At 38.0% G+C, this 9,364-nt stretch overlaps 1 pseudogene; it reads left to right on the plus strand.

Annotated features, from left to right (window-relative positions):
* The first annotated feature begins 323 nt into the window (after positions 1-323).
* LOC145403850 (5S ribosomal RNA) lies at positions 324-442 on the plus strand (annotated as a pseudogene).
* Positions 443-9,364: the final 8,922 nt, after the last annotated feature.

A 9,364-nucleotide genomic window follows, 5' to 3' on the forward strand; every position in this document is an offset into this window, starting at 1 on the left:
CAAATCTGAGTGCTTGATTGAAACAGGTAATATTTCAGCCAGCATCCTAACCAACAAATTCACTCATACCAGTATCTGGTAACCTTACCCAACTATCTTAACTACATCAGCTTATCAATTTATTTTGGTGCAAAAACGAATCACATTTTTAAAGAAAGAACTTAAGTGATTGCACAAACTTGTCGGTACTGATGAAAAATTTGTGTCTGTTTTATTATCAATTTCTGAAATTTAACTGTAAGAGAACACTAAAACAGGTGAATACAAACCAAACGAACCATTTACCAATGCTGACCAAACTCTGCCATGTAATATAACATTGTATATGCGCTTCTTACACGTTGAGTGCACCGCTTCCCATCTGATCAGCGAAGTTAAGCAACGTTGGGTCTGGTTAGTACTTGGATGGGTGACCGCCTGGGAACACCAGATGCTGTTGGCATCCCTACGTGTCAAGTGGGGTTGGTGGAGGATTAGTGCCCCTCCCTGTAAAACAATTAACACTAAGCCCTTGGCCACCCCGTTTGGGATACATGGCGTCTGGCAATGAATGAATGAATGAACTTCTTACACGTCATTTATTCATGACTTTTCATATGCAAGAAGTGTCACAGTGATGTTGGACTAGAGACAGAAGCTTACTGGCTTGCCCTCAGATGTGCTAACTGAAGCACTGAGCTGGCTAACACACAAACTTTCAAAAAGTTGCCGTTTCAAAAATCTATTCAGAAAGTACACAGGTAGTCTGAAATAAACTAGAAGGTGTAATTTAATATCCTAACTCAATATTATGCGCCACGTCCCCACCATAGTTTTCGTGTACTCGTATTCGTTACGGAAGCGTTTAGTCTTGTAAAATCTTATGAACAGCCATGTGTTTCTCATATATTTTAGCCTGCTAGGGAAAATTTGATTCCTGAATTATTCAGTTTTTATAAATGGAATAACCGGTTATCATATTTATGAATATTTAAATTTGTTATACGAAAGGGTGGTCTCTTGTAGCGTTTATCCTCCTCTGATATTCCAATACTATTTTACGCCATAACCAGGTGACGAACGCCTGGCGTGAACAGCAAATTTATTTATGGTACGAAAAACAGGAACGTCAGACGCTCACTTGCGTCACTCTTTCTTTCTTTCAAAGATTTCCTGCACATACAGTAGAATGCAGGCCGGGCCATACATTAGCCCGGTCAGTGGGGTATGGGCTGGGTAAAATATAGTAAGGGTGGGAGGACAGGACCTGGGGTATGCCCAGCACACGCGTCCTGTCTCCTGGCTGGCTTTGTGGTGTGTGCGTTGCGTCATTTTTTTTTTTTTTTTTTTTTTTGCCTATCGACCATTGGGGCCGGAGCCCATGGTCATTAAGGCAATAATATATATATGTATATACATTGATACATATATATATATATATATATACATATATATACGAACATAAATATATATATATATATATATATATATATATATATATATATATATATATATATATATATATATATACATACACACATCCATGCATATGAACATACACACTTTCATGCACACGCACACACACACACACACACACACACACACACACATATATATATATATATATATATATATATATATATATATATATGTATATATATATATATAATTTTTATTTTATTATTTTTTGTAGTTTTTATTTTTTTATTATATTTTTAACCTTATATTACTTATAAACAAAAATGCCTAATCTAAAGACCCTAAAACTAATCACCTGACAGACAAATCGCTAACCTATACTAAATCTTAAGAGACAAATAACTAGACCTACACTAATGGTAAAAAAGCCTCGACCAAGAGAACACCATCGACTGCAGATATGAAATGCCTTTCTACATTACATACCTGCACTCATCGCCTGGTGACTTGTCAGTCGAGGCACAACCTAATATAGGGGACATCAATATATGAAAGGAAACCAGACGAGTCAGGATACTGGAGTTTAGTTTTTATATTACGGCCCACAGTCATGCGCGCGCAGCAGGGGCAAGCAGTAACCTGTATAAGTCAGTGTGCTGCGCGCAGTGCGCGCTGTCGCACTGCCAACATCGGGGCATGTGGTACACGCGTTTTTGTGACCACGAGCACTTGCTCATTTCTGACCTCACAATGGACCTCAAACTTTCAAGTTTGAGGTCCATTGTGAGGTCAGAAATGAGCAAGAGCAGAGAGCAAACATCAAATTCTGTGTCAGACCCGGGAAATCGGCAACAGACTAAGCGAAGAAATTCTTGAAGAAGTCGATGAGCTGAATTATTTGGGTCAATTACAGAAACTAACAGATGAACACGATAGTGAAATAAAAAGACGCATTACAATTGGGTGGAAATCTTTCGGTAAACATAGATACAAAATTAAAAGCAACTTGCCAATACGTATGGAATGAAAAGTATACAACAAACTCAGCTATGACGTAGGGTTGAGAAACCTGGAAAATGAAAAAAAAAAAAAATGACGGAAAATCAACTAATTCGTTCTCAGAGAGCAACGAAAAGGTCAGTGTTGGGGATATCTTCAAGAGACAGGAAAATATTAACATATCTGAGAAAGCAGACTAAGTCAAAAACATAGCTGAAATTATAAATGAACAGAAATGGAGGTGGGTAGGTCATGTAGCAAGAATAAGGGATAACCTTTGGAGTAAGAGGCTGACTGACTGGACTCCAAGCGATTGTAAGCGTAGCAGAAAAAAGCCAGACAGGAGGTGGAGAGATGAGATAGAGAAGTTTGCGGGTAAAACGTAGCAAACATTACCAGCAGCTGCAGCAGCTATTTCAAGTCCACTGTTGAACAAAGGCCTCCTCAGATGCTGCTGCTGCTGTTGATGATGATGTTGGTTATGTCTGTCTATCTATGTCTATCTATCTATATTTATCTATCAGTCTATATAATATACACATACCGGTATACATATATATATATATATATATATATATATATATATATATATATATATATATATATATATATATGTGTGTGTGTGTGTGTGTGTGTACTGAGGGTATGTATGTTTTGAGAAAGTAAATGCGTGCACGTATTATGACGAGGAGGATATCTGTACAGTATCCAACCCTTCTTAAGTAACCAGTCATCAACTTTATGTTCAATACCGAAATTCATTTAACATAAAGAGACACGCCGTTTTGTAATTAGTGGTAAGCGCTGGATATATTAATGAGTTAATAATTGATGAGGTGGACATTATGTTGCTGGATCTGCCAGTGCCAATAAGTACTAAAATGACTGCATTAATATTGTATTTGTCGCAGCCTGTATGTGTTTTTGTACTGCAGTCTACTGTTTACATATGTGTTACACTCAATGTGTATGTTTCTTTTTTTTTTCTTTTTTTTTCAATCTATATGTGCATGGTTTGCATTCTTTACGTATGTTTATGTGCAGTGTATTTATTTGGTTAGTAATCTACACGTGTATTTGTGTTACAGTTTGCACATGAGTTTTTGTCGCACTTAATGGGTGTGTTGTTGTTGTTTAACCCTATGTTTGTGATGCTGTCTGCACTAGGGTTTCCCTCTCGGGATCGAGGAAGAGAATAATGATATTTATGTATCTCGGGATACTAACCCAATTCCAGGGGGTAAAAGTCTTTTACGAGGTATCAAAACTTTTATAAATTGTTCTAATTCAAATGTCATGTTTTTTCTAATTCACATCTTGTTCATAATCCTTTACTCTTATTGCACCACCCCATAAACAACTATGAAATTGTACATCGAGGCCAAGAATCCATTATCGACCGCTGAGTTATGACAAAACTTAGAAATAGCCGAATGACTACTTTTGCTCCTTACATTAATTCATTATTAAGAGTAGTGTGTGTGTGTGTGTGTGTGTGTGTGTGTGTGTGTGTGTGTGTGTGTGTGTGTGTGTGTGTGTGTGTGTGCGCGCGCGCGCACTTCCATCGTGATTGTAAGAGCCTCCGAACCCGGGGCTACGCTAGCCAGTCCTTGCATTTAAGGCGAGGGTGACCATTTACACTTCCTGAGTGGCATTATTATACTAGGAAATCCCAACGCCCCTCCAGGTGTAACGCATTATATATATATATATATATATATATATATATATATATATATATATATATATATATATATATATATATATTCGAATCCCGGCTGGGGCAGGGAACAGTTTAAGGATTTGAATTTCATTAAATCAGGCTTTACTGATCTACCAGAAGACCCGCCGACATGTCGTAAAAATACCCCCGCTAATACCAATACACCAGTCCTGTATGAGACAGCCCTAGCATGTATTCAATATGGACGGTGGGTGTTAGCGCCGAAGTGGTGACATGTAGAGGTGTATGGTATGTAGGAGGACTGCTGGGCCTTGATAGCAGGCTGTGAAGCCTATGCCCAGAGTCGGACACATAAATATATATATATATATATATATATATATATATATATATATATATATATATATATATATATATATATATATACTGTATATATATATATATATATATATATATATATACTGTATATATATATATATATATATATATATATATATATATATATATATATATATATATACTGTATATATATATATATATATATATATATATATATATATATATATATATATATATATATATATATATATATATATATCGTCTTGCAGCTTACATGATCATGAAGGATTCTTTCTCATTTTTCAACATGTGGTGCCAGGCACAACTGCAGTTATTTTATTTCTGTTAAATACTGACTCATTTTTGCCAGTGTCAATGCATAATAAAAGTCTAAGGTATTGGAACAAATATTTTCAAGTTAGGCCCTCTGAAAAACCATGATCTTGCACTTGACATTTCAAGGCCAATCAAGGTCAAAGGTCATGCTGCCAAATGAAGGTCCATTTGAGACTTCCTATATCTTGGCATTAGTAAATATCTCTCTATCTTCAACCAGTTTCGAGTTATAGCCCCTGAGTAGCTGTGACCTTGAGTTTTACTTTTCAAGGTTATTTACACTCAAAGGTCACGGTAATAACTAAAAATCAGTATAAGATTTTTTATCCATCCATCCATCATCCAGTCCTACGTTACCCCATGAGGAGCATAAGAGCCCGGGGCTAGGCAAGTTGGTCCTGAAATATAAGATGAGGGTGACTAGCCTCACTCATCCCCGAGTGGCATTACGTAAGCAATAAACCCCAACCACCCCTTGGATATAAATCTTTACCGGCTCAATCCGATTGGAGTGCCATAATTACCCAAAAAGCCATCAGGCGCCAAAATTTGTTTATATGGTTACCATCCAGCGTAATAAATGATTTCCTGGTGTACAGGAAACCATTTGGCTTGTCACTCTGTGTTGAGTCACCCACAGGCAGAAGGAAGAGGAAAGAATGAAGGAAAGAAGGACAGAAGAGGAAGTGTAAAGTCACCCGTAGGCAGAAGGACAAGGAAAGAATGAAGGAAAGACAGACAGAAAAGGATGGAAGGAAAGAAGGATGGAGGAGAGGAAAGGGTAGACACTCGAGAGCAGCACTACATCGAGTGAGTGGATGGTGAACGTCCCCACTTACCACTATATGTTGATAATAGTAAATAGCTCTCTATTTTCAACCAGTTTCGAGTTACAGCTCCCTGAATATCCGTGACCTTGAGTTTGACCTTTCAAGGTCATTCAAGGTCAAATGTCATGGTGCCAAATGAATGCTCATATTTAGAGATCCTGTATGTTTTCTGTAGTAAATATCTCTATCTTCAACCATTATCAAGTCATAGCCCTCTGAAAACCCGTGACCTTGATTTTGACCTTTCAGGTTTACTCGATTACCTCCAAAACTTAATCACTTTCTTTGGGGACTAGTGCCCACCTACCGTGAAAGTTTCATGTAATTTCATTAAGCCGTTTTTCAGTAATGTTGATAACAAACAAACAAACTCGACCAAAAACATTACCTTATCGGACTCCGTCCGGGAGAGATAAATGTAATTACCGTTACTTCTTAAATGTTACATGAAAATGTATGCATAACATGGGAAAAGAGCTGGTTTTCCTTTCTTTGTTGGAATGTACGTTTTCATGTGAAGAAATGATACGATGTCACAACATAGAATGTGGGAAGTTACCTACTTAATTGCATTTTCTCTATGTACTCTTCTTATACAGTAAACTCTGAATGTAAAAAGAAAGCGCAATAGGGCCTACGCCTCTTACTGTAGTATGCAAATACATGTATGTATATACTTTCAGGTATGCAAACAAGGTTGAATGCAACTGCTATTTCTGCGTTATTTAATTTCTGCTCATTGTTTTCGATGCATCGGGCTAAGCTACGTTCATTTTCATTTAGACTTCTGAGTAGCTGTCCAAATGTTAGTGTACTTGGTAACGTTTCGTTCCTTCCTGGGACCGTAATCAGACCAATCTTATGGCCTGTGGAGCGAAATCTCATTATACAGGGGATAACGACACCTGCTACCATTTGATTGGTCGTCCAAGAGCGCGTTATGGAAGTTGTTTGGCTAATATCATCAGTGGAATGAGTTAGCACACCGATGTATGTGATTTTTTGCAACTTGGAAGGATTTGGAAATCTTCCACTTGTGAGTTGATTCCAGGTCTCAGTTCGGAAATGTAAAGTGCGTCCAGAAAGATGAGTCTATGTTTTTCTTTTTCACGGTCAATTATTTGAGTACCTTTTTCGAGGTGTTGACGGGTGAGGGAGATGTTATGACCAGTTCTGTAGTGATTTTTCATCGATCCGTTGTGTCGGTGACATGTGAGACTCCTTGACAATTTAATCCTTTTCATTCTTAAGTAGGTACGAGGCCCACAGTCCTCATTTGTGCAAGTATATTGGTAGATGACGTGCTCTTGCATGGGCGTATTTTTCACGGCAGGGCTGCTCATGAGTCGGAGCTAGGAGGTTTTACACTTCTTATAGTAAGTAATTAGCGCGATGCTTTTGTTAGGATCTGTGCATTTGATATTTTTATTAATGATACTTTCCATTATTATCGCGTCTGTTTTTTAATCTGTAGGCATGCAATTTCGATAGTACCCGGTACAAAGTGATTTTTTCGTTATTGAGATAATGGTCGCTGTAGCTTGAGTGCCATTTCCTAACTTCCTTCATCATTACGTCTTCCACATCGCTGTTTCGATATGACGAAAACTTGCGTAAGTCTTTCCAGCACTGAATGAACATTGCTCTATGAGGAACAGAGGGTGAGGGTGCGGTGGACGCAGGTACACACACACACACACACACACACACACACACACACACAAAGGAGTATAGATAATCAGAAATTATGTGTCTGCAGATTATAAAACTTACGAGAGAACGGTGGACAATATTATTCATAAAAATGTCAAATGCACAGATCCTAAAAAAGCATCGCGCTAGTCACTTAATACAAGACCTGTAAAACTCCCCATCCACTACTTAAGAACATCCCTGCCGTGAAAAGTACTCCCATGCAAGAAAATCACGTCATCTACCGACATATGTGCCCAAGTGAGGACTGTGGGCTATACACCTGCTTAAGAATGACGAAGATAAAATTATCAAAGTGTCTCACTGACAGAAAGGATAGGTGAAAATTCAGTACAGAACTACTGTAGACAACATCTCCCTAACCGGTCACCACCTCGAAAAAGGTAGTGAATAAAAACACTCACGTGGAGACTAATTTTTCTGGAAAAATTTGTATTTCCGAAATGAAACCTCCAATCAGCTCCCAAGGGGAAGTTTTGCAAGTCCTTCGAAGATGCAAAGAATCGCAAAAATCGGTGGGCTAGCTTATTCCACCAATGAGATTGCCACACACTTTATCACGTGCTTTTGGTCGACCAATCAAGAGTTAGCAGGTGTCGTTCTCCCCTGTATAATGAGGTCTCGCTCCATCAGCCATCAGATTGGTCTAAAAATGTTCCCACGAAGGAACAAATTGTTACCAAGGACACTAACATTTGGACAGCTACTCGGAAGTCTAATTGAAAATCAACGTAGCATAGCCTGACGCGTGGAAAGCATTGAGCAAAAATTAAATAATGCTGAAACAGCAGTTGCATTCAACCTCGTTTCCATACAAGAAAATATATTACTTGTGTGTATATATATATATATATATATATATATATATATATATATACATACAATATATTACTTGGGTGTATATATATATATATATATATATATATATATATATATATATATATATATATATAGAGAGAGAGAGAGAGAGAGAGAGAGAGGGGGAGGTATCAAATAATTCTTTTCTTACCAGTACCGATAAACCCCAGGATGCAGGGAAGACTTCTTTTTTTTTTTTTCCCGGAATTCCAGAGAGTTCAAATAAAAACAAAAGGAGAAACCCTACTTTGCACATACTTTTTCTTACATGCACGTCTGCTGCATTCAATACATTTGTGCTGTAGCCTATACGTGTGACTGTACTGCAGTCTGTGGTGTGTTTTGTGTTGAATTCTATACGCGTGTTTGTGCTATTCTGTTAAATGTATGTTTTTACTTCAGTCTATACAAGTATTTGGGCTGTTATCTGTAAGTTTGAGTAGCAGTCTAAATGTGCGTTAACGTTGCAGTATGACAGTATTAATCTACTGTATATTTGGTTCACTGAAGCAGCGAACCTTTTCCTCGATAGGAGTGAAAGCCATAAGTAATCCACCTCCATGCTGGCGAAACACGGATGGGGAAGCGGTCTCTTTACGATGCGTGATGCATATGTCAAGGTGGAAATATTGTAATGGTTAGGTATGGGTGTTTCATAATCCGTTCATGTTATCAGTAGAACCGATAGGGGGCCAACGTATGCAAGCATATAAAAGGAAATAACATCTGCACCAACTTTAACTTCCAGCCAGGGATGTTAGTTCTAACCCTACACTCAGGGCTCACGCATCACGGGATGAGTACGCTACCACCCAGCCACCGCAATTCCTTTGCTCTTTACATGTACTGTATATGTCTGCACAGGTTATAGTCTAAAGGCAGCAATCCATACGTGTGTTCGTGCTGCATTCAGTACGTTTTTATGTCGTAGTCTGTATGCTCTTGTTATTTATACATTTGCTTGTGATCTAAAGCTTAACCCATTTGTTACGAAAGTTCTCAAAAAGCGGATGGAACTAGGCATTTTCAAAAGTTAATGAAGGGGGGAACACCAGGTTACGGACCTTATGAGTTTCGTGACTGTGAACAGATATTTAAAGGGCAATACGCTAAGTACCCTTCCAGCAAAATTCACCACACAAGAACCTTGGGCATTATAGCCTTTTCGATTTCATCTGAGAAGAGAAGAGCTTTAAGATGCTGAAAG

This window comes from Coenobita brevimanus, chromosome 61, assembly GCF_032717465.1.
Source record: "Coenobita brevimanus isolate Jiangsu-jjx chromosome 61, ASM3271746v2, whole genome shotgun sequence".
NCBI classification, from domain to species: Eukaryota; Metazoa; Arthropoda; class Malacostraca; order Decapoda; family Coenobitidae; genus Coenobita; species Coenobita brevimanus.